Source organism: Armigeres subalbatus, chromosome 3, assembly GCF_024139115.2.
Source record: "Armigeres subalbatus isolate Guangzhou_Male chromosome 3, GZ_Asu_2, whole genome shotgun sequence".
Classification (NCBI taxonomy): domain Eukaryota; kingdom Metazoa; phylum Arthropoda; class Insecta; order Diptera; family Culicidae; genus Armigeres; species Armigeres subalbatus.
The window spans coordinates 268,019,787-268,047,413 of record NC_085141.1 but is presented as its reverse complement, the minus strand read 5'-3'; the positions used below and the strand labels follow the sequence as shown (position 1 = coordinate 268,047,413).

Sequence of the window (27,627 nt, the reverse complement as noted above, 5' to 3'; positions counted from 1 at the left end):
TTCCGAAAGTAAAGTGACAGCTCAGAGTCTATTATATATAGAGTTACGCAAAGAGTGAAGCCAAATCTACCTATTGAACTGTCAAACCGTCTACCTATTGAGCAAAGTAAACAAATGCTTGTTGGTAAGGCGGAAGTATTGTTATCGCCTGATGATTATTATGGCGAATTAAAACTCATGAATTGAAATGTATTAGATTTGTTCTAGAAACAGCTTCGAAAAAATTCAATACACCCCCCAATAAAGTTGCAACAAGAAACTCACGTGTTTGCACGCTGTAGGTGACTTTGGTTATCGAATTAAAAAGGTTTAGAAGTGATCACTCCCGTAAAGTCACTTGAAGGGTTGAACAAAAATGAAAGTTTTCAACATAATAACAAGAGCATCATTCAGAATAAGAGTAAGAAGATCCTCTTTGCGCAACTTTATATAGGCTGTGAACCATTCCACCGATTCGTTTAACTTTTAGTTAGAATTTGACAGTTCGATGGTTATTTCGTCGTGGTTAAAAATAACCCTGCTCCGGAGCATGGTTAGATTTGACAGTTTGATAGTTAAACTTTGTTCGCGAAAAAATTGGCGCCAAATCCATTTCGTTCCGAATAACTATCAATCTGTCAAAACTCAAATGGGTCGGCTTCCGAGTAAACTTTTAACCACGATGGGGAAATAATCATCAAAGTGTCAAATTTTAACTAAAAGTTAAACGAATCGGTGGAATGGTTCACAGCCATAATAGACTCTGTGACAGCTCACATTAGTTTGCGTGGGAACCTTACAAATTCCCTTTTTGATTTTGATTTTGTTCTTTTCAGGTGGATAATGTTGAAGAAATTTCATTTCAATTTTTTTTTTCTTTTCCGATTCAGTAAACGGAATTTTACATGGGATTGGGTTATAAAACCCAGATTATTCCACCTAGCGGTGATGGTGCCTTTCTCGTTCGTTCAAAAGGTTTGGAAAAATCTCAAATAACACCAATATGTGGATTGGTCTTATTCTTCATATTTATTTATATGCATAAAAAAATTCTCGCCAAACGCAATTGGTTGCAAACAAATCGGATGAGCATAAGAGCAAAAAATGGTATTTTATTTTGTAGATTTAAAATTAGTATTTTCGCCATAACTTTTGACCCTATTGTACGATCCGGCCAAGTTTCTATAGGAAACAATGGGACAAGATTCTGCGTCAAATGCAATCTGTTGCGAGCGACCTGAGAAGCACACATATTGCACATCAATCACAGTAACTTATATATGACCGGATTCAGTCACAATATGGTTACTGCAACCAGATTTGTTGAACTTGTGTTGCTTTGGGAATAGATGAAGTCTAAGTGCTAAAAAAGTGAGCTAGAGTTTTTTGAACTCTTTTTCACAATAAATAGTAATTTGATCATAACATCTAAGCCCACAGTCCGATCTGGCCAATTTTCAATAAGAAAATATGAGATATTCTGCGTCGAATGCAATTTAATGCGAGCAAATCGGTTGAGGAAAAGTGCCTGAAAAATAAGTGAGTTTTTTTTAGCGATTTTTCCATAAAAAATGGTATAATTTTCGATCCCATAGTCCGATATGGCCTATTTTCAATAGGAAACAACGGGACAGGATTCTACGTCGAATGCAAACGGAACGAACGAGCAAATCGGTTAAGGATAAGTGCCCGAAAAATGAGTGACATTTTTTACGCGATTTTTTCGTATAAATTTATATTTTGGCCATAACTTTTGATCCCATAGTTCGATCTGGCCAATTTCAATGGGACAGGATTCTGCGTCGAATGTAATTTGTTGCGAGCAAATCGGTTGAGGATAAGTGCCCGAAAAATGAGTGACATTTTTACGCGATTTTTTCGTATGAATTTGTATTTTGGCCATAACTTTTGATCCCATAGTTCGATCTGGCCAATTTCAAATAGGAAACAATGGGACAGGATTCTGCGTTGAATGCTACTTGTTGCGAGCAAATCGGTTGAGGATAAGTGCCCGAAAAATGAGTGACATTTTTTACGCGATTTTTTCGTATGAATTCGTATTTTGGCCATGACTTTCGATCCCATAGTCCGATCTGGCCATTTCCAAATAGGAAACAATGGGACAGGATTCTGCGTCGAATGCTACTTGTTGCGAGCAAATCGGTTGAGGATAAGTGCCCGAAAAATGAGTGACATTTTTTACGCGATTTTTTCGTATGAATTTATATTTTGGCCATAACTTTTGATCCCATAGTTCGATCTGGCCAATTTCAATGGGACAGGATTCTGCGTCGAATGTAATTTGTTGCGAGCAAATCGGTTGAGGATAAGTGCCCGAAAAATGAGTGACATTTTTACGCGATTTTTTCGTATGAATTTGTATTTTGGCCATAACTTTTGATCCCATAGTTCGATCTGGCCAATTTCAAATAGGAAACAATGGGACAGGATTCTGCGTTGAATGCTACTTGTTGCAAGCAAATCGGTTGAGGATAAGTGCCCGAAAAATGAGTGACATTTTTTACGCGATTTTTTTTTATGAATTCGTATTTTGGCCATGACTTTCGATCCCATAGTCCGATCTGGCCAATTCCAAATAGGAAACAATGGGACAGGATTCTGCGTCGAATGCTACTTGTTGCGAGCAAATCGGTTGAGGATAAGTGCCCGAAAAATGAGTGACATTTTTTACGCGATTTTTTCGTATGAATTTGTATTTTGGCCATAATTTTTGATCCCATAGTTCGATCTGGCCAATTTCAAATAGGAAACAATGGGACAGGATTCTGCGTTGAATGCAACTTGTTGCGAGCAAATCGGTTGAGGATAAGTGCCCGAAAAATGAGTGACATTTTTTACGCGATTTTTTCGTATGAATTCGTATTTTGGCCATGACTTTCGATCCCATAGTCCGATCTGGCCAATTCCAAATAGGAAACAATGGGACAGGATTTTGCGTTGAATGCTACTTGTTGCGAGCAAATCGGTTGAGGATAAGTCCCCGAAAAATGAGTGACATTTTTTACGCGATTTTTTCGTATGAATTTGTATTTTGGCCATAATTTTTGATCCCATAGTTCGATCTGGCCAATTTCAAATAAGAAACAATGGGACAGGATTCTGCGTTGAATGCAACTTGTTGCGAGCAAATCGGTTGAGGAAAAGTGCCCGAAAAATGAGTGACATTTTTTACACGATTTTTTCGTATGAATTGGTATTTTGGCCATGACTTTCGATCCCATAGTCCGATCTGGCCAATTCCAAATAGGAAACAACGGGACAGGATTCTGCATCGAATGCAACTTGTTGTGAGCAAATCGATTGAGGATAAGTGCCCGAAAAATGAGTGACATTTTCTACGCGATTTTTTCGTATGAATTTGTATTTTGGCCATAACTTCTGATCCCATAGTCCGATCTGACCAATTTCAAATAGGAAACAACGGGACAGGATTCTACGCCGAATGCAACTTGTTGCGAGCAAATCGGTTGAGGATAAGTGCCCGAAAAATGAGTGACATTTTTTACGCGATTTTTTCGTATGAATTTGTATTTTGGCCATAACTTCTGATCCCATAGTTCGATCTGGCCAATTTCAAATAGGAAACAATGGGACAGGATTCTGCATCGAATGCAACTTGTTGCGAGCAAATCGGTTGAGAATAAGTTCCCGAAAAATGAGTGACATTTTTTACGCCATTTTTTCGTATGAATTTGTATTTTGGCCATAACTTCTGATCCCATAGTCCGATCTGACCAATTTCAAATAGGAAACAATGGGACAGGATTCTGCGTCGAATGCAACTTGTTGCGAGCAAATCGGTTGAGGATAAGTGCCCGAAAAATGAGTGACATTTTTTGAGTAGTTTTGCGCACACACACACACACATACACACACACACACACACACACACACACACACACAGACATCACCTCGATTCGTCGAACTGAGTCGATTGGTATATAACACTATGGGTCTCCGGGCCTTCTATAAAAAGTTTGTTTTTGGAGCGATCATATAGCCTTTACCGTATACTTAGTATACGAGAAAGGCAAAAAGGAATTTCTTTTGAGCACGATACCAACCTTAAGAGAGTAGAATGTCAGACTGCCAGCCCTCGCTTTCACAATATTACGATATCCAAGACAAGGTCCGTTAACACGCGGCCAGAATGCCATAATCAGGATCTCACTGGTATTGATCCTGATGTGCCAATTGGCACTCCCTGGGCTCCTGTGCACTTTGAGCGGCACACGGTTGCTTTGATAGGGCCTGCTTGCGGACACATGCAGCTGATTGTAGAGGTTTAACAGAGCCTACTGCCAAGCCCCACCACGTCCTAGGCAAGCTTCCTAACTCGCAGAGGCCGTGGACAGGGGTCGTAAAGCTCTTGGACATAGTACATGCTGATCAATGTCATTTATTTTACACAGGTCCGGTTGAGCGTGCTTTTTGTCCGTCTTCTTCTTCATCTTCTTCATTGGCATTACATCCCCACACTGGGACATTGCCGCCTCGCAGCTTAGTGTTCATTAAGCACTTCCACAGTTATTAACTGCGAGGTTTCTAAGCCAGGATACCATTTCTGCATTCGTATATCATGAGGCTAACACGATTATACTTTTATGCCCAGGGTAGTCGAGACAATTTCCAATCCGAAAATTGCCTAGACCGGCACCGGGAATCGAACCCAGCCACCCTCAGCATGGTCTTGCTTTGTAGCCGCGCATCTTACCGCACGGCTAAGGAGGGCCCCTAGGCTTTTTGTCCGTATTGGTAGCTAAAAAAGTGTGAACATTTCTGATCAGCTGATTGCTGACGTCAAACTCACAAAATTTCATTCATGAGGTTGTTACCGACAGAATCGGCAACAGTGAATAGCCTTAATAAATTTAGATTCTAACCGACTAAAAAGTATCATTGCAAAACAAAAATATTTCTTAAGAACTATACTGCCGTCATACGCATATTTGTCCCATGTTTGCTGGGATGTTTTGGGATATACATGGGACAATTATGCGTAGAACGGCAGTATATCTATGAACTAATTAGAATGGGGAACAAATAGAAATATTATTGTTAAAAGATTTAAAAAAACTTAAATGATTAGATTACTGTAAAATATTTGAGAGCCTCTGAAATTAAATTCAAAATTTGTATGACACAATCTAAAAGTAAACCCCTCGGTTTATATGAATGGGAATTATTTGAACCCGACAACACCAGACGCGGGAGGAAAGGAGACAAGCTGGAGTAACGGAGGAGTGGTGGAGGTGAATGGAGGAGAGGAGATGGTTACGGAGAGATTGAAAAAAAAATAGGCTGAAAAAAGGACTTCAGTCCGGGATAGCTAGCAAGCTACACGTTGTTTCGGAAACGCTAGACAGAAATTTTTACGGTTTGAAGTGGTGTGTTCTTTTCTGAGCTTGTCGTATGCTCACTGTGTGAGGTGATCAGAGTTGTGCTCTATTAAGATGAAGACGAGATATCCACGCCGCAACCGAACGAGACCCTTCCTCAATACCAGGACCACCGAATTCCTAAATCTAGTGTCAATGGTTTAAGGAATATTCTTCAACCCTGATCCACGATATCGGCTACTTCGTGCACGGCGCACATCTCGGACAAAAGTCAGCTAAAGTCAGCAAAGCCTACCAGTGTATAAAGATTATCCGCCAATACGACCTGCGTCGTTCTCTCAGCAACGCCATTCGACGCTTCCAGTAGAGTCCGGCGACCACCACGTGACTGCGGTTCGCACTAGGTATGTCTTCATCTCCCCTCCTGCGACATCAAAATGGGCTCCAACGAATAGGATAAGAAAAAGACTAAAATATTGTAAAATTCCCCCCCCCCTTTTAATTATAGTCTAAAAATGCTCAATTCAATATTTTATCTTTAAAACTCAAAAGAGCATTTCCCCGATTTATGAATACTGGTCTTCCCTAGTTTGCTCGATAGTTGGCAGCCCGAACATGTATAAAATCCATAACATTGCCTGCTGCCTTGTCTGTCAGTGTTTATGTATGTATGTGTGTGCACAGTAACTATATAAACATTTGCCATTATTCGTCGCGAAATAAAACGTAGTTGATCACTATTGAATTTCATAACGACTGCACATTTCGAAAAAATGTGAATATTAAAAAAGTTTTAGTTTCAATATTAAAATAGTCGCCAAGTACTGCAGAAATGCCGCGAAACAACGTGCCCACACATCATCTATTCATCGACATCAAAGCCGCATATGATACAATCGATCGGGACCAGCTATGGCAACTAATGCTCGAACACGGATTTCCGGATAAACTGACACGGTTGATCAAGGCGACGATGCATCGGGCGATGTGTGTAGTTCGAGTTTCACGGGCATTCTCGAGTCCCTTCGAAACGCGCAGAGGGTTACGGCAAGGTGATGGTCTTTCGTATCTGCTATTCAACATCGCGTTGGAAGGGGTAATATGAAGAGCAGGGATTAACACGAGTGGTACAATTTTCAATAAGTCCGTCCAGCTATTTGGCTTCGCCGACGACATAGACATTATGGCACGTAACTTTGAGAAGATGGAGGAAGCCTACATCCGACTGAAGAGGGAAGCTAAGCGGATCGGACTTAGTCATCAACACGTCGAAGACGAAGTACATTATAGGGTGTGAGCCACCCACCTCGAGTTTGCATCGGTGGTGACGAAATCGAGGTGGTTGAAGAATTTGTGTACTTGGGCTCACTGGTGACTGCCGAAAATGAGAAATTCGGGGACGAATAGTAGCTGGAAATCGTACGTACTTTGGACTCCGCAAGACGCTCCGGTCGAATAGAGTTCGCCGCCGTACCAAACTGACAATCTACAAAACGCTCATTAGACCGGTAGTCCTCTACGGACACGAGACCTGGACGATGCTCGTGGAGGACCAACGCGCACTTGGAGTTTTCGAAAGGAAAGTGCTGCGTACCATCTATGGTGGGGTGCAGATGGCGGACGGTACGTGGAGGAGGCGAATGAACCACGAGTTGCATGAGCTGCTGGGAGAACGATCCATCGTTCACACCGCGAAAATCGGACGACTGCAGTGGGCCGGGCACGTAGCCAGAATGTCGGACAGTAACCCGGTGAAAATGGTTCTCGACAACGATCTGACGGGCACAAGAAGGCGAGGTGCGCAGCGGGCAAGGTGGATCGATCAGATGGAAGATGACTTGCGGACCCCCCCGTAGACTGCGTGGTTGGCGACGTGTAGCCATGGACCGAGCCGAATGGAGAAGACTCTTATATACCGCACAGGCCACTTCGGCCTTAGTCTGAATAAATAATAAAAATAATGATTAATTGGGAAAACATCATAGAATATTTTCTGCCCACTGAGCCGACAAGATGCTAGGGTAAAACGATATATTATGGAGGGGTTAAGCACCGTGTCAAAACAAAATTGATTTTGAAAATTCTTCGAAAAGTACCTGTTCGTCGTTTTCCACATTGTATTGTGCTTCCAGTTGAAAACCGAAGTGAGCTCTCGCGACAATCGAGTTTTTCCTTATTTCCTGATGTCGCAACTGCATCGCGACTAGTGCGCATCTATGCCACCGTCGTGCGCCATGATGCGCACTAGTCGCGACGTAGTTGCGACAAAAGGAAACGGGAGAAAACTCGATTGTCGCGAGAGCTCACTTCGGTTTTCAACTGGAAGTACAATAGTAGTTGAATAGGATGCTCGTTAACTATAGTTTCGTAAATATTACGTCAATTGTGGTGAACTTCTGTCGTTTTCTTTTTTTTATGACAATAAAAACAAACTACCGCAATAATAGGACGCCTATCGTTGCGATATTTTTTGAAGATCAGTCCTATTGTTGTGGTATTGCATGTAGTTCTTATGGAGAGCGCTACCGCAACAATAAGACCACAATAATAGGCTCAAATGATTCAAATTGTTAACGAAAAATGTTGATTTTTCATCATTTTGAACGGAATTTTGTCAAACAAAAGCTTCGAAGTGTTTTAGCGTACTCACAATTGTTTTTAATGCTATAATATCCAGAATGGACTACTTTAACACTACCGCAACATTAGGACATATATCACAACTATAGGACGTTTTAGCATAAGATAAAAAAAAACACAATTTCTTATGTCAAGTCCGCTACTGCAAAATCTAAAGAATGAAATGTCTTTACAGCTACAGAAAAACAAATCTTGCAAATATACTGCGGCCCACTTCAACAGCTCAAAACTTCTGTGTGGCCCTTGATAGTAAGCATGCTGCGGACCACTGCTATAGTTGAAGAAACGGCCTTTTATCCTCAGCATGCACATCCTTGCGTTGATTGGCTACCACCCAATCACGCGTTGGCGCATCTGGCTCAACACTATGAAGCCGGTTCCCAGCTCGTTGGTGGTTCTTCTTCTTCTTCTTATTGGCATTACATCCCCACACTGGGACAGAGCCGCCTCGCAGCTTAGAGTTCATTAAGCACTTCTACAGTTATTAACTGCGAGGTTTCTAAGCCAGGTTACCAGTTTTGCATTCTTATATCATGAGGCTAGCACGATGATACTGTTATGCCCAGGGAAGTCGAGACAATTTCCAATGCGAAAATTGCCTAGACCGGTACTGGGAATCGAACCCAGCCATCCTCAGCATATGGTCTTGCTTTGTAGCCGCGCGGCTTACCGCACGGCTAAGGAGGTCCCCTCGTTGGTGGTGCTACAGCTTTTGTAGAAGGTAGCCGCTAGATACCCGCTTTTCTACACTTTCTGTCATATGTCCTGTCCACATTGTCATTGTCAAACCCCACCACAATATAGTTATATTTCCGCAGAAACTTTCTTCCAATTTTTGCCGATAAATTTTTCCTAATTTCCCCAGTAAAGTTGTTTTCTTCTATATAAATATAAGGCAATAAGAGGAAATTAGAGCAATTAACGTTGATTGAACTAGAGAAAAATAAATATTTATTAAAAAAAATACATTGAAATATAAATTTAGAAAATTGACAAATTTTGAAAGAAAAATGCGTTTCGTAATATTTGACTGAAACTCTTTCAAAATTAGGAATACTTTTTCTCACTGTGGCAGCAGCAGCAGCTGCAAAGAAGGCGTCAGCCAAGTTTTCACACGAATTATTTTGTTGGTAAAGAGATAAAGTGCAAATTTGCTAACTTTTTACATGTTGCTTTTAAAATAGTGACTCATTGAAGACATAGCAAGTAAATGTGCGACAAATAATCCTGAATGTTCCAAATATTTCGTTTTCAGAATCGATTTTTGCGTTGCAAAGAAAATTTGACGCATCCAAATGACAGCTTCGTCCCGTTTAGCGTTGTGCGAATGTAGTAGTGAGATTCTTCGATCAGCTGTGCGAGTGCAACGGTTGAGCAAACTTGCACTTGTGTTGGAATCGTGGCAAACAACACTGATTGTAAACAAAGTGTCTAGGCGGCTCTCGAATTTCGTTTGTCTTGCTACCCCGAGAGGTCAAAAGGTGCCAACATGGCTGATGACATTGCGAAGCGCTTGTCAGTCTCATCATCGTCGAAAAATCGAATGGGTCATCCGTCGGCCAGTGGTGCGCTCGCTTAGGCGTTGAGGATTACCATCCGGATCGAAGCTTCCTCCGCCAAAGCACTGGCGTCCGCTGCCAGTAGGAGGACCTTCGCCCGGTTCACCAGGCGAAATATCTCTAATTCCATACATCAAAACGTCTGATAACGGAAAAGTGCTGCCAAATATACAGGTAAGTGAAATGGAAATCTGTCAAACTTGTAATACTGAAATATTTATTATGTTTTCAGCATTATCTACTACAACGGAAGATTTGTCCAGCGGAAGACTTGGATATGGTTCAGTTGAACTAGAACTTTTACTTTCTACTGTTGCTTTACGTTATCGGGTATTGAGAAGGAAATTGATACTATCGATAAGGCAGACGAAAGGGGAAAGAAAAGGCAAATTCATAGACAAGGCGCCAAGCTCACCTGGTAAAAGAAGCGCTTGATGATAAACAGAAATTCCGTGACAGCACGGGCAAACCTTTGGCCATCATATAAAAATTCCGAAGATAAAAATATGTCGTCGTTGATTCCGCTTCACCGGCTCCGTCTCAGAATACGGACGATAGCAGATGCGAGTCCTGTTTCTACCAATAATCATCATATTCAGACATAATTTCGATAACGCCAATAACAAGCTAATGCTTAAAGAACGATACTCCAAACAAGTTTTGGATGTTGCGAACCTTATTGTATGCCAATTACGCATGAAGATTTAAAATTGCTTGATGATTTGCTTGAGGAATATTCGGGACCACTGATTCCACTGATACCGGAATTGCCACATTATAGCACTCAATGGGCTGCGGATGATATCAAAGAGGAACAAGACTCAACTTCTAAGAAAGGAAAGGGACTCACTAATGGTGATATTGGAAAGAAAGAAAAAGTCATGTAAGTTACGCATCTCGTAGCATCTTTTATAATCAATAATATATTCATTTAAATTAACAGGGGCGAAGGTATCACAGGTCCACTCACGCAACGCTTGGTATCAGCTTTGATGGAGGAAAATTTGCTTCCTGACTGTAACAGCACCAGCAACGAGAACAGCAACAGTAGCTCCGATATAGGTCACAGCAACTCAAGAAGTGCAGTTTCATTGTTGAAGAACGGAATCAGCATTGAGCGCTGTTTGCGTAAAGAATTGATTGAACAGGAATCCTCGACGATGATGATATGCCCAAAAGTCAGCACGATGATGAAATATTGTCGGAAATTAATCGTGTTCGCACCGAGATTGTCGTAATAGCCGAGCACAATTCGAGCGAAACCGGAAACTGCAGTCTATGGCAAAGGATGAGATGAAGAGAATCGAGGTTAAAAGGAAACTGGATCGTGTTGACCAAGAGGTAATTCTTATCTAAATTAAAACTCGTACATATGATGATAGGTATTGTATTTTCAGATAATTGAATGTTACAAAAAATAATGGCGGCTCGATTGAAGTCGTCCGCGACGAAGCAGGAACGAGACGAAGCTTATCGTCTTGCAGAAGAGCAAAAACGTCTGTCTGATCAGCTTGAATTGATGCCAGTTCATGGACCTTTGCTGGCAACTAAGTGAATATGCATTTCTGTCAACTTATAACTCTTATAAAATTGTTTATAGAACAATAATTTTCTCAGCTAATATCGTCGGTTGATACGGTAAATAAATTTTGAATTAAAATATTCTTCCTATTACCAAATAAGATTATTCTTAATTTATTTGTAAAAGATCATTCTGAGTTTTCATGTCGAACGCACTAATTATAACATTAATGACTACGCTTATGACGGTGAAGATTATGAGTACGTTGTTTAGTATGTCCGATCTTCGATGTTGCTCAACTTTGTTGATATCGAGTACAATTGCGAATGATTATCATGACTGCCTGGAAAACCTGCACAGGAGAAAAAAATAACACTGTGTCTGAGTAATTGTCACGAGATTGTTGCGTCCACCATACCTGAAGAGATATTGAGAGAATCACGAGCGTCAAAAGTAGATGATAGAATTCGTGTGCTTCACCGACTGTGAGAAGATATTTCAACTGGGACGCATTAGTGTCAAAGGCAGGTCCAATCCCTGGGCAAAGACTTCTCGTGGCGTAGTTGTTCAAATCTAATCGGCCGATGGTTTGAACCTACAGAAAGTTGAATTTTTATAATTGCACTCTGCATGATTATTTGATTACTTACTATATCTCCCAAACTCAAATCTACTTGCTCCGTATTGTTTTCTTTCGAAGACGACTCTGAGTAGGTTGCCCATCCTATCTGTTAGATTCGCTGTTGATTCTGATGTCATTATGCACTGTTTTGCTTGATCGATATGAGAATGAAATAAATTCTAAACCGTATTAACTCTCTCCGCGCTTTGAACAGGAGTGCTTCAAACTTTTAACGTTCACTTTTGTCAAATATCCTGAATTGATTGGTAGTGCTTCACAGGAAGATAAGAATGTTATCAAACAAAACGCAAGATACAATTAGATGGTAGTGCTTTGTTAATATAGGCATACTGATAAGGGAATCTGAAGACAATGATGGGTATTGCTGTTAGGTTCAGCATCGGCATACAATGGGAAGCTACACGAAACGGGTGTATGTCCAGACATTTGTAATTGAACCCTTCGAACCTAGCGTGTAATAATTACGATATAAAGGTTATCATATTTCATGTATCGCTTTCTTATCTATACAAACCATACGTGGATCACTTAGGAGTGTATTTCATCGAGTGAACCTAGCTGGGCTTTGTATACAGTTGGGCTTAAGCTATTAGTACACTCTTTGTCATGATGGACAATATTTGTCAAGGCTGTCTGAAACGTCTGAAATCCTTGCCGATGTCGCATTAGTCTGCGAGATTACTGTCTGAACTATGCTACGAACTATGAAAATTTGAAGAACGGACAGAGAGTGTACTGTGGGCTTTACTCTATGAGTATAGAGAGATTAAAGACGGTTGCAGCGCAAAATTGATATGAAAAATGTTCATCCATCCGGAATCTAATCCTACAAATAACTGTAAAATAAAGGAAGATTACCGGAAGAGAAGAAAATCCCTGGTTGATCCACCTAGTGGTAATGGTATCAGTTATCAGAACGTTGGCCCGGGCCACATTCACCTCGAGTTGGGTGATTGTGCCATGCCTTTTGCAAACACACTTCAAGAAATATGGACAGGAGAAAGTTTGAGGAAGTTTGAAAAGAAGCTCTGAGGAGGTCATATAAGCATAAGCATACAAAGCTTATAGCTCCCCACAAAGGGGTAATGAACAGCAGAATGCTATGAAGGTTCAGGTTTCTGGAATAAATTGTACTAACCAAATGTTAAGAAAAACAATTGCGCATAAACTGCGCAGATATCAGATGATAAGAAGTTCCATAACCGGAATATTCAACGCGTTCAATCAAGTGAAGCGGGTGAAGCGTCCGAAAGCAAGATGGATCCTTTTGCCAGACGAAGTGGTATTAAACGGACGCCCCATATAGACCTGTGCGCCGCCGCCGGTAGTTTTACTCACGCCGCGGCCGCCGGCGATTTTGGGTCGGCGCGCCGCCGATCATAATTTAGCCACGCCAATGACTAATCGCAATAAAAAAATAATTAACTTGTGTCGAGTCGAGTAAAATAAGAGACACTGAAGATGGCCTTACTGAGACGAAATACGTTGTAAGACAATACAACGGGTGGAATTGATTGGAATAGTACTAAACTCGTGTTATGATTGTTGTTGTTAGTTAGTTGTTAGAATGTTGTTGAGGTGGAACCGTCAAAATCAATTTCAAATCTACCTCAACTGATGGTGCCTCTAAGACAGTGGTGACAAACATTGATAATGAATTGGTTGGTTGATTAGTTGTGAATTTGAATTAGGCTGTATCTAGTAGATTTAAGCTACTAAGTAGAATAATACAAAAAATGTTGAAATGGTCTGTGGAATTCGTCTAAGCCAAAACCTCATTCAGTCGGGCACCTAAATTAAATCTGTAGACAGTGTTGTCCTACACTCGTGCAAAAAATTCTGCTCATGATTTTACTCCATCCAAACGATTTTACAATCTTAACTAAGTAAGTGCAACTAATAGAAGGCTATTTGAATTTTCTAAATGTCCATCGTTTAGATCAGTGGTCCCCAGCATGCTTACTATCAAGGGCCGCGCAGAAGTTTTGAGCTGTTGAAGCGGGCCGCAGTATATTTGCAACATTTGTTTTTCAGTTCATATTGCATATTACAGAATATTGTATATTTAACCCTTAAATGCGCAATGTTGTTTTAAACAACAAACCGAAAATACGTTCAATGTTAATAATTTCAATGGTTATTTACGTTAAAAATATTTCCGACGATTTCTAAAAAAATCGCCTTGCGCCTTTAAGGGTTAAACAAAATATTGTTTTCCTGTGAATGCTTTTCAAATAAAATATGTACTCGTAAGTATATTCTATAGGCTTTATCGCGGTAGCTGAGAGAACACGAGAAATTGTTTTTTCGCTATGGCTTCGTTGACAGAAAACATTCTAAGCTGTTTTTTTAAATGATCAAATGACCGATTTTATGCGGGAGCTTTATTGTTCACTATAACTTTTCGTAGCAATAATAACGAAGATGCTGAGAAAACCTTATTGGGATTGAGAGCAACACTCGAGCTTTACAAAGAACTTCGGGAATTCTAAACAGATTCCGTTTGGTATTCTAAACAGAATCCGTTTGGAATTTTAAACAGAATCCGTTTGGGATTCCAAAGAGAATATTTCAAGAACAGAATTCCGGTCGAGATTCGAGCAGAACTTGTTTCAAATTTTGAAGAAGTCCATTTTTGATTCTGTTGGAAGTTTCTGAACAAAATCTTTTTGCGATTATGAAAAGAATTCAAATGGCATTAAAAACGAGAATCGTGAAGTAGGCTGTGAGTCCGAACGGATGGTTTTATTTTCGCGTGACGTTTTCGCAAGTCGTTTTACCAGCCAAAATTCGGCTGATTTATCTGAAATTCCGAGACAGCAGTTTCACTCACTAGTAAAGTTTTCAGTCGTTCGGAAAGTCAATTTTATTCCACGTCAATTTTTCTTCCAATAATTGGATTTTCGGCTGGTTCTCGCTGTAAGCTGAGATCATTAAAACTATAAGGTCAAAGTGGCACTAAATCCCAGTGAAAGAGCCGAGTCAAAATCCGGAAAAATCCAAAAGGACGACGGAAGTTGCACTATCTACACGATGATGAAGCAGTTTACCTGAACTCCTGCTTTGCCGTCTGCGAAATAAAACCACTGTCCATCTTCTGCAGCAGGGTTTGTCTGACCAATCATGCTGTTTCTGAGGGTACACTGTAATTTAGTATATCAGCTCCACATAGAAGGGTAGAGGATAATACATACAAGCTTACAAGATGATATCCGAGCGTGTGATCCTAACGATATGGATTGTAAGTCAGTTGTGTAAATGGAAGTAAGTATCTAAATTGAATACAGGAAGGTAAGTCAACTTTGCTTCACGATGTGTCGTCGCCTTTATTATTGAACCAAATAAACTAAATTTACATACGTTAAGGACCAAACTGTTAAGTTCTATAAACAAACTAAGTGCTTACTAGTCAATACATTTATGAAATTTGCAACTGGAACTAAAACGAGTCTTGACTTTCGTTTGAACAATATCCATATCGGATTTTGGTCATTGTTTGGAAACCCTCTCTCGAAAACAAATCATACATTCTAGGAATAGCAAAAAGAGACAATTTTAATTACCTTCATTGTGGTAAATCAAAATCTGTATAGAAATATCTTGCAATATTACAAACATCCACATGTAAACGGGCTACTATACTATTAAAATTATGACAAGATCAGGCCTGGTAGTCACTTAGTGACTTGGTCACTTTTTCCGGCTAGTCATAAAAGTCTCTTTTTCGACCTCAAGTCACTAAAGTCACTTTTTTCGCAAAAAGTCACTATTTTCAATCATTTTGAAACTATTGACCAAATTTTTTAAAAGCCTATGTATCCATCGGATGATGCTTGTTCATGGCGGAAATGAAATTACGGATCTTGAAAAACGATCGCTCTGAAACTTCGGATCCATTTAACTCGCTGCTCTTATTGACATTTCACCATTTCATTGAAGGTGTTTTAGTCACAATTTATAAATTGGTATAGTCATGCAAGCAGGAGACCTGTCGATTTCAAGTTTTTTAACTCAACCTTTATACAGTAGGGAAAAGGGGAGACTTGACCCTTTGGAGACATGATTCTCCCTGTTTCACCAAGAACTAAAGAAGTATTGTTATAATAGCGTATGTGGGATATGCTGAGGCAAGCGGAGCCTCGAAACACCTTATGCCACTGATGGTTCACTGCGTACTGACGAACATTTCCGATTGCTTTGATTGCTAATGATGTGGCTGTACTCTGGTTGGTATTGCTTCACTTAGATGGTTTAGGAGTTCTGGATATTTGCTGATATAGTAAACAACAAGGCTATTTCGCTGCACACAGCGTATTTTTTAAATAGATCCTAGACAAATGATCTTGTGGCGAGTTATTTTTTGATAGACAACTCATTAACCCATTATTTACTGTGTTTTGTTCCTCCGAAAGATGTTTTTAGTGGCCCGCAAAATTTGAACAATTTCTCCCGATGCTGACCAAATGCTATCATTTTTCACAGACAAATCCATAAATGCTTAATGGAGAGATAAAATGCCAACATTTCACACAATTTCAGGATTTTTGATTTTGGATTTTGACAGCAAGTCGGAAAATCTTGTATTTTGAGGAAAATATTTAAAAGTTCCGAGAGCATGGTCCTCATTACAAGCAGGAGGTCGAGCTTCAATCCAGACTCGTTGACATGAATCTTCATAATTTTTGTTTGTTGTCACCAAAACGATCCGTACTGTTCTGCCCATGATCCCATAGTTGACGTAACATATTCCATTTCCCGAATTTGACTTTACCACGCATTAACTACGGTAATTCAAAACTGGAAAATCGATAGGTGGCATGTTTCAACCCTCATTCAAGTGTCAACGGGTTAGAATGTTCCAGGTTTGCGATATTTGTCCCTTAACACCCAAAAGGCCAAGCTCTTTGAGAAAGCGATTTTTGATTTTGAAAAAATCATAACATTTTTATTTTTAGTCCAATCTTGATGAAATTTTGACACAAGGTCCAATTTTTATTCTAGTTTTGCTGCACATTGAGTTTTTCGAATTTCATGGTTCCGGAATTATTCCAGATTCCTTGGGGTACCAGCAAACTGGTGTTTGGGTATTTCGCCAGTTACTCAATTTTCTCCATGGAACCCATATAAAACAGTATGAAACAATGTTCATACTACTAATAACGAGTCTCATAGCGATTTTTCCGAAAGTTAGTCTTCCATACGGACATCCCCAGGAAGCTTCCAAATGTCCCCAGGAACCTGTAGGGATAATTCGATTTTGTTCGAAACATGCCTGCGACGGCTCTTTTCTTCACAATTTTTGAATATACTCGCTGTTGTTATAAAGTGGTCTATGGTCAGTTTGCACTCTTGTGACAACGAATGCCCCCAGGAACCTACACACTTAAAAGCCAGATTTTAGTTCGGTAAAATCATTTAACGAATATCGTCAAAACATATTGTTTTACCGAAATATTTTAAAGTTAATTGCCGAAAATCAGCTAGTTAAATGTACTACTGAAATTCGGCAGAATATTTTGCGTCATCGTCGGTAAACCATCCACTTTCCGAGTTTCGGAGAAATAGATTTGTCAAACGTCAAAACGCCGCAAAAGCACGTGTTGTACAAAACAAGAAACAAACAACTTGAATGGTTCTTCGACAACGGCTGCTAAAAATATCTCCAAGTAAGTCTTAAAATCTTAACTAATTTTATGTCGGGCTTAAATATTTGTTTTATTTTAGGGCATACCATCGAGATGATTTTCAACGAATTTTCAACGATTTTCGTGACATGAAAGAGGTTTCCAGCTCGCCATCTTTCAACAACTTTATGCCGGTATTTTGTAAAAAAAATATTAATTTTTTTATGGATTTATTTTATGTACATATTGTCCGTTAATAAATATTTTTTGTGATTTTATGCTGCATTACGCTTTGTTTATATTATTTCATTAAAAAACAAACAAATGAAAGCAATCATTTACATTATTTTGGTAGTTAATTGCCGAGCACTGCAACCTATTGCCGAACAGCACGGCAAATTTTGACAGCTGGATGTTTCTACACATTTTACGACCAGTCGGTAATTTGAACTTTTACCGAGATTTTCCGACATCTCAGCTGTTGATTCTCGGTAATATATTTTGCCGGCCTCGGCGAAAAAATATGTGTATAAAGGATATTTGATTTTGCTCCGAAATGTCGTGTGACAACTCTTCTTCACAGTTTTCATGAATAAGCTCGCTGTTGTTATAAAAGTGGTCTATGGTCAGTATGGCTGCTCGTGACCCAGAATGCCCCCAAGGAACCTGTAAGGGGACATTCGATTTTGTTCCGAAACATGTCGTGCGACGGCTCTTTCTTCACAATTTTTCATGAATATACTCGCTGTTATAAAAGTGGTCGATGGTCAGTTTGGCCACTCTTGGACACCCGGAATGCCCTAGGAACCTGTAAAGGGACAATTGATTTTGTCCTGAAACATGTCGTGCGACGGCTCTTTCTTCACAATTTTCTGAATATACGCTGTTGTTTCAAAAGTGGTCGATGGTCAGTTTGGCCACTCAGACGCCCGAATGCCCTCAGGAACCTATAAGGGACATCTTGATTTTGTTCGAACATGTCGTGCAACGTCTCTTTCTTCACAATTTTCATGAATATACTCGCTGTTGTTATAAAAGTGATTGATGGTCAGTTTGGCCACTTTAGACACCGGAATGCCCCTAGGGAACCTGTAAGGGAAATTTCGATTTTGTTCGAAACATGTCGTGCGACGGCTCTTTCTTCACAATTTTTCATGAATATACTCGCTGTTAAAGTGGTTATGGTCAGTTTCCACTTTTGACTACCGGAATGTCCCTAGGAACCTATAAGGGAACAATTTGATTTTGCTCTGAAACATGTCGTGCAACGGCTCTTTCTTCACAATTTTCATGAATATACCCTGTTGTTATAAAAGTGGTCGATGGTCAGTATGGCTGCTCGTGACCCCAGAATCTTCCTAGGGAAACTGTAAGGGAAATTTGATTTTGTTCGAAACATGTCGCGACGGCTCTTTCTTCACAATTTTCATGAATATACTCTGCTGTTGTTATAAAAGTGGTCGATGGTCAGTATGGCTGCTCGACCCCCAGAATGCCCCTAGGAACCTGTAAAGGACACTTGATTTTGTCTCGAAACATGTCGTGCGACGGCTCTTCTTCACAATTTTCCATGAATATACTCTGCTGTTGTTATAAAAGTGGTCTATGGTCAGTTTATTCCAGGACGCCCGAATGCCCCTAGGAACCTATAAGGTACAATTTGATTTTGCTCTGAAACATGTCGTGCAACGGCTCTTTCTTCACAATTTTTCATGAATATACTCGTGTTGTTATAAAAGTGGTCGATGGTCAATGGCTGCCTCGTGACCCCAGAATGCCCTAGGAACCTGTAAGGGAAATTCTGATTTTGCTCGAAACATGTCGGCGACGGCTCTCTTCACAATTTTCCATGAATATACTGCTGTTGTTATAAAAGTGGTCTATGGTCAGTTTCACCTTTGTGACGCCCGAATGCCCAGGAACCTATAAAGGGGACAATTTCGATTTTGCTCTGAAACATGTCGCAACGGCTCTTTCTTCACAATTTTCATGAATATACTCGCTGTTGTTATAAAAGTGATCGATGGTCAGTTTGGCTACCTTAGACACCGGAATGCCCCAGGAACCTATAAAGGGACAATTTCGATTTTGTTCTGAAACATGTCGTGCAACGGCTCTTTCACAATTTTCATGAATATACTGCTGTTGTTATAAAAGTGGTCGATGGTCAGTATGGCGTCTCGTGACCCTCTAGAATGCCCCTAGGGAACCTCAAGGGATAATTACGATTTTGCTCCGAAACATGTCGTGCGACGGCCTTTCTTCACAATTTTCCATGAATATACTGCTGTTGTTATAAAAGTGGTCTATGGTCAGTTTGCCACTCAGACGCCTGAATGCCCAGGAACCTATAAAGGGGACATTTCGATTTTGTTCGAAAACATGTCGTGCGACGGCTCTTTTCTTCACAATTTTCATGAATATACTGCTGTTGTTATAAAAGGTCATGGTCCTATTTGGCTACCTCAGGACACCCGGAATGCCCCAGGAACCTATAAAGGGACAATTTGATTTTGTTTGAACATGTCGTGCAACGGCTCTTTCTTCACAATTTTCATGAATATACTCTGTTGTTATAAAAGTGATCGATGGTCAGTTCACCTTTTGTGAACCCGGAATGCCCCTAGGGAACCTATAAAGGGACATTGATTTTGCTCTGAAACATGTCGCAACGGCTCTTCTTCACAATTTTCATGAATATACTGCTGTTGTTATAAAAGTGGTCGATGGTCAAGTATGGCTGCTCTCTGACCCCCCAGAATGCCCCTAGGAACCTGTAAAGGGATAATTTGATTTTGTTCGAAACATGTCGTGCGACGGCTCTTCTTCACAATTTTCCATGAATATACTCGCTGTTGTTATAAAAGTGGTCTATGGTCAGTTTGGCCACTCAGACGCCCGGAATGCCCCTAGGGAACCATAAAGGGACAATTTCGATTTTGGTTTCGAAACAGTCGCAACGGCTCTTTCTTCACAATTTTCATGAATATACTGCTGTTGTAAAAAGTGGTCGATGGTCAGTATGGTTGCCTGTGACCCAGAATGCCCCTTTAGGAACCTGTAAAGGGACAATTTCTGATTTTGTTCGAAACATGTCTGCGACGGCTCTTCTTCACAATTTTCCATGAATATACTCGCTGTTGTTATAAAAGTGGTCATGGTCAGTTTCACTTTGACGCCCGGAATGCCCCAGGAAACTATAAAGGGACATCGATTTTGCTCTGAAACATGTCGCAACGGCTCTTCTTCACAATTTTCATGAATATACTCGTTGTTATAAAAGTGGTCGATGGTTGTTTGGCCACTCTTGTGACACCCGGAATGCTCCCAAGGAATAAAGTAAATGGATTCTGATCTTGTCTCGAAACATGTCGTGTGATGGCTCTTCTTCACAATTTGTTATGAATAGCTTCGCATTTCTCTAAAAGTGGTCATTGATCAGAATCGGAACGTATTCTTTCAGAATCCTAAATACATTCTGTTCAGAATACCATTCGATTTTTTTTTCAGAATCGCAAACAGATTCTGTTAGGAACAACGGGTTCTATTCAGAATCTCAAACGGATTGGGATTCAAATTCCAAACAAATTATGTTCCGAATCTCAAACAGAATCCTAAAAGGACTCTGTTCAGAATTCTGTACAAATTCCTCTCCAAATCTCAACAGAAATTATGTTCAGAATTACAAACGGATTCTCTTTAGAACTCCAATCCAAACGGATTCTGTTTGAAATTTTGAATCTCGAACAGATTCGTTTCAGAATCTCGAATAGAGTCTGTTTAGAATTCCAGACGGATTCAGTTTAGAATCTCGAATGATCCCAATAAGGTATCTCGCAGAACTTCACCCTATTTTTTTACGACAAGTTATTGTTCACTAAGGCTAGAGCATAAAAACATAAGATCGAAATTACAGAATCGGTCAGCATATGATCAACTGAGCCGAAAAGTGCTATAACGAAAAAACATTTCCGTGCAACGCTACTGCAAAAAATAAAAATCAGCTATGGATAAAACCTAGAAATAATGTCCTCAAAAGCACATCATTTGAAAAAGACTCACAGGAATAAAAATGTTGTCCAAATACACAATATTCTGTAATATGTAATATAGACTGAAAACAAATGCTGTAATAATAAGTTCAAGTTCATGAAAAGTTAGTATGATTTAAAACCCAACTCGATTTTCCAGCAGCGTTCAGCGGATACGGGCATCGAGGTTTTGTTAACTAATTGTTTGAAAAAGTGCTTCTGTTGGATGCAGTTTATCCTCCAACGGATACGAAATTCGAGTCTTCAATTATCTGCAGGGTAACATTAATTATGTTTTATTTCTGAGACTGCTGTTGGTAGCGAGGACAAAATACGATATAACGTAAACCGTAACACACACATCAAAGTGATTACCGTGTTAAGGGAAAAATATATGTATGTATGAATGCCATCATTATTTTCAATAAACTTTCACACAGGTCTGTTTTTTCTTGAATATCTGAAATATCATAATTTGCTCCTCAGATTCCCTAGTAAGTCCTGGTTGAAAGTTTCTTTCCTCCGACTCAAGAAAGCATCACTAGTTCAAACTATTTTATGTGTGCACATTTAGATTACCTGAGGCTACTGCAAGCAGCGATTAGTAGGATATCGTAATACTTCGTAATACTAGAATACTTCATTACTTATTCAAAACTCCCATCACTTGTAACTAGTGAAACAATAAGCCATTCTGTGATTTTACTCTAAACATTCTAACGAATACCGTAATTCTACTTGCTTACATATGTTCACGATGTCAAGCATGAATTATAGCGAAGCCTGTTTCTATTTGTTCCTCTTTGACTGGTGCCGAATCAAAATCAATGACCGGCATCGTCAAAATTTTGAAATTCTATAATCCCATTGTATTATATTAGTGGGCATCGATGAAACATACAGGATATTCGGTGATAATCATTTACAGCCTTTTGCAAATAGAAGCCGGTTGACAGTACAATAGATGCAAAAGGGCTTGTTTTATCTGAATCTGAAATCTTACTTTTCTTCGTATCGATAAAATTTTCAAATCCAGTTGTCGGATATTGAGATTGACCTGTTGTAAAAATGGAGAGCTTATCGGAGACGGATCTAGTCAACGCATTCTGATGTCGACGAATTCGTCTGTGATCTGAACAGCGACGAAGAGCTTTGAAGGCATCCGTTTGCATACGAAGAGGATGAAACGACATTTTTAACAAATCAGGAGATTTTAAGTGGTCAACAAAGCGACCTTCCGAGTTCGTAAAAATTATGAAAAACTTGAACGTGACAAAAGTTTCAATCTAAGTTTAAGTAAAATAAGTTCAACTTAAAAGATTCATGGAGTTTTTCGACGAGAGAGATGAATAGGTTAATGCTATACACAGATACGGAAGCTGCAAGGAGTGATACCAATTATCGTCCATCGACCACTTTTATAACAACAGCGTGTATATTCATGAAAAATTGTAAATAATGAGCCGTCACACGACGTGTTTCGAGCAAAATCGAAATTGTCCCTTTAAGGTTCCTCAGGGGCATTCCGTCACAAGAGTGGCTAAACTGACCATACACCATTTTTATAACAACAGCGAGTATATTCATGAAAATTGTGAAGAGCGTCGCACGACATGTTTCGGAGCAAAATCGAAATTTTCCCTTTACAGGTTCCTGGGGGGACCAAGTCACAAGAGTGTCTAAAGTCAGAAATGAACACTTTTATAACAACAGCGAGCTTATTCATGAAGATCGGAAGAAAGAGCCGTTGACGACATGTTTTGAGCAAAATCGAAATTGTCCCTTTCAGGTCCCTGGGGGTATCTCCGCGTCACAAGAGTGGCCAAACTGACCATCGACCACTTTTATAACAACAGCGAGTATATTCATGAAAATTGTGAAGAAAGAGCGTTGCACGACATGTTTCGGAGCAAAATCGAAATTGTCCCTTTACAGGTTCCTGGGGCGTATTCCATGCTCACAAGAGTGTCCAAATTCAGAAATGAACACTTTTATAACAACAGCGAGCTAATTCATGGAAGATCGTGAAGAAAGAGCCGTTGCACGACATGTTTCGAGCAAAATCGAAATTGTCCCTTTACAGGTTCCCTGGGGCATTCCGGTATCACAAGAGGGCCAAACTGACCATCGACCACTTTTATAACAACAGCGAGTATATTCATGAAAATTTGAAGAAAGAGCTGTTGCACGACATGTTTCGGAGCAAAATCGAAATTGTCCCTTTACAGGTTCCTGGGGTATTCCGGCGTCACAAGAGTGCCAAATTCAGAAATGAACACTTTATAACAACAGGAGCTTATCATGGAAGATCGAAGAAAGAGCCGTTGCACGACATGTTTCAGAGCAAAATCGAAATTGTCCCCTTTACTGGTTCCCTGGGGATTCGTCACAAGAGTGGCCAAACTGACCATAGACCACTTTTATAACAACAGCGAGTATATTCATGAAAATTGTGAAGAAAGAGCCGTCGCACGACATGTTTCGAGCAAATCGAAAATGTCCCCTTTACAGGTTCCTTTGGGGGCATTCTGGGGTCGAAGCGCCATACTGACCATAGACCACTCTTTATAACAACAGCGAGCTTATTCATGAAAAACTGTGAAGAAAGAGTTGTCACACGACATGTTTCTGAGCAAAATCGAAATTGTCCCTTTATAGGTCCCCTGGGGATTCTGTGTCAAGAGTGGCCAAACTGACCATCGACCACTTTATAACAACAAGCGAGTATATTCATGGAAAATTGTGAAGAAAGACTGTCGCACGGCATGTTTGGACAAATCGAAATTGTCCCCATTAGGTTCCCTGGGGACATTTGAAGCTTCCTGGGATGTCCAATGGAAGACTAACTTCGAAAAATCGCCATGAGACTCGTATTAGTGTGGGCAATATTGTTTCATACTGTTTTATATGGGTTCCATGGAGAAAAATTGAGTAATCAAGGAAATACCCCAAACACAGTTTGTTGGTACCCCTATGGAATCTGAATAATTCCTGAACCATCCAGAAATTCCGAAAAACCTACTGCAGCCAAAACTAGAATAAAATTGGACCTTGTGTCAAAATTTCATCAAGATTGGACAAAAAATAAAAGTTATAATTTTTCCAAAATCAAAAATCGCTTTCTCAAAGAGCTTGGCCTTTGGGTGTTAATCATCCCAAATATATGGAAAGTGCAGGTTGATATGACAACTATGAAATCATGGCAGTGTTGTTCCTGTCGCACTAAAAATTACAAAACTTCAGTAGCACCAGAGACAACCGTATAATTCTCCGCATCTTTAAAGCAGGTGTTCCGCTAATCCAATGATCGTAATTTTCATTAAATTTTAAAGGAAGAAGAAAATGCTCATTCACGCAGATTTCGCCGGAAATCATTTTCGGAAAGAAAACAGGTGTTAAGGATAACTATTCCGCTCACATCCAGTGTGGCGTAAAATTTGATTTGCTTGCAAGACTACTCATAAGTTTGCGTAGTCCTGCTTCCGATGATATTGAGTAAAATTTTCGGGGTTAAAAGAGAGGTAATACAATTTTTCTTAGTCATTGAGTGGATAAAAGTATGTGCGATTTTCGTTTCTTCTTCTAAGTTTGTTCTAAGAGAAAAGAGTGGTGAGTGAAAGAAGTTTTTCGCCACAATTATTCTCCTTCGGCCCAAAAATGCTTGATTTTATCTCATTGAGCTTGCAACTGGAATGAAGTCACATTTGGTCACTTTTTCTGCAACTGAAAGTCACTATTTGGTCCTTTTTTCGTCAGCTTTTCACAAAGTCACTATTTGAGTGGCTTCGGTCGCTACCAGCCCTGCAAGATAGATTTCCAGCAATTGAATCAATTGATTCAGCTGATCCCTTGTATCAATTGTCAAGATGTCTAATACCTGTAAAACTGGTAAGATAGGGAGTTTGGACTTGGAATGTCAGGGAAAGTCAGGGCTTACAGTTTTTACTATAATATGATTTTTTAAAAACAAAACAAATGTTCTGAAGAACTAGGGATGTTAATTTGCATAAACCATGAACAATAAGCTCTATTAAATATAAGATTTGAACTGCACCCAAAATTTCCCAATGAGATTATAGAGGCCAATTTCAATCTGTGAAGCTTTCAACAGCATACATTGGCTATAGAGAGGATGTAATTTGTGTTTCTAATGACAATTATTTTAAATTTTCAACAATGCTTACCGAAACACCTACGAATCCTACGAGAGCCTTTCGAGCTGTTGATTTGGTCACACAGAAGAAGAAGTGCCATGGCAATTATGTCGTTTTTCGGATATTCCTTGATGCGTCTCCAACAAAACTGGAACTATTTTATTAGAAGATGAAATCAAATGGTGAGCACGTTCCACATTCCTTCTTTCATTGATTCATAATTCAAAAATTTAAATTGAACACTACATACGTACAGGGTATCGTTTGCTGCTATTGCTGCGATATTGTGGAGTCCCAGTATCCGGTTCACGCTTTAGTCGGCAACGGTGGTCTTCTTGACCTTCTATTCCTGAGTAAGTTAGTACAAGAATAAGTAAGGGCGTCCTTGTAGTTTTGTACCTGTTAAGAAACAACATACATCCTGTTCCTGCACTTCCCTGAAACCTTTCTTGCTTGGAGGATTCCTTTTGTAGTACTAGTCTTCTTAACAAAAGGGCACCATTACGGATCATGAGATATGATCAAATTATTCGTAGTATTATTGACCAACACCCCTAGCTGGGTGAGGGTAGAGGATGACGCACACACACACACACACACACAAATTCAAATGGCATTAAAACGAATCCATAATCAAGGTAATCATCCAGCAAAACTTAGGAATTCTGCCAAAATTTAACTCATAAAAAAGTGTCCTTATTACGGAGCAGTGTATGACAAAATTATTTTCACCTATGGTTCAACCTTCAGTTCCTTTAACCTTAGTAAGATGTGGGGGTCAATATGACCCAAAACGAAACTTCAAAGTAGAATAACTTTCTACCTGATAATCCGATCGTTCGGAATTTCTTGACTTTAATATTTTGTGGAAATGAAGCATCTGAATGAAAAAGTATTTTAAGGTGCAACAGAACGACCCCACAAAAAAGTTAGAATAAGATGTTAGGGTCATATTGACCCAGAAATGTAAATGCTTATAAACAGTCAAATTATAACGAATTACAAAGTTTATATACCGTTCGAAAGATAAACCTCAATTTGTGGCTATGTGGTGATATGTTGTTCTGGAGACAATGGCCACCGGGAAATGACTTCCACGGGGACCTTGTTCGGTCATATAGGAGTGATAAAAATCGTTCCATATATGCCATTCGATCGCTAATTTCGCATATCTCTTAAAACGGTAATGTATGGTCCATGAGAGGGCTTCCGACGAAAGTGGCCACTCCTGGTACATGCATGGTGCCCTGGGGAACCCGAGAGGGGACATTTGCTTTTAGCACCAAACATACAAAGTGCGGCGGCTCTGTCGTCGATTTTCCACAAAATAGATAATAATGCGCTTGAAATCGATAAAGACCTCATTGGCCACTCCTGGTACATGCAAGGTGCTCTGGGGACTGCAGGAGGGGACATTTCCGTTTTAGCACCAAACATGCCTTGCGGCGGCTCTTTTGTCATGATTTTCCACCAATCAGATGGTTATGCGCTTGAAATCGATAAGGACCACATTGGCCACTCCTGGAGCTACGGCAGCTCCACGGGGAATCCGCAGAGGGGACATTTCCGTTTAGCACCAAAATATACCGTGTGCGGCTCTGTCGCGATTTTTTCACAAATAGATGATAATGCGCTTGAAATCGATGAAAGACCACATTGGCACTCCTGGTACATGGGCTAATTCCCTGGGAACCGCAGGAGGACATTCCGGTAGCACCAAAACATATGTGCGGCGGCTCTTTTGTCATGATTTCACCAAATGGATGATAATGCGCTTAAAATCGATAAAGACCACATTGGCACCCTGGTACATGCAAGGTGCCCACGGGGAACCCGTAGAGGTGAGCATTTCCGTTTTAGCACTAAAATATGCTGTGCGGCGGCTCTTTTGTCATGATTTTCCACCAAATAGATGGTTATGCGCTTGAAATCGATAAATGACACATTGGCCACCCTGGTGCATGCAAGGCCCCTGGGGAACCGCAGGAGGGGACATTTCCGTTTTAGCACCAAATATGCCGTGCGGTGGCTCTTTTGTCATGATTTTCCACCAATCAGATGGTTATGCGCTTGAAATCGATAAGTGAGCAATACGTAACCGAACAAAGGGTCGAT

General features: G+C 40.0%; 1 protein-coding gene and 2 pseudogenes across 1 annotated transcript in view; 2 read left to right on the top strand and 1 right to left on the bottom strand.

Annotated features, from left to right (window-relative positions):
- The window catches only part of LOC134224153 (uncharacterized), a 161,638-nt gene that overhangs the window by 39,188 nt on the left and 94,823 nt on the right, over nt 1-27,627 (top strand). The gene's annotated exons all lie outside the window — the stretch shown is intronic.
- Nucleotides 9,469-11,132, top strand: LOC134219601 (transcriptional adapter 3-like; annotated as a pseudogene).
- Nucleotides 11,192-11,819, bottom strand: LOC134219602 (ninjurin-2-like; annotated as a pseudogene).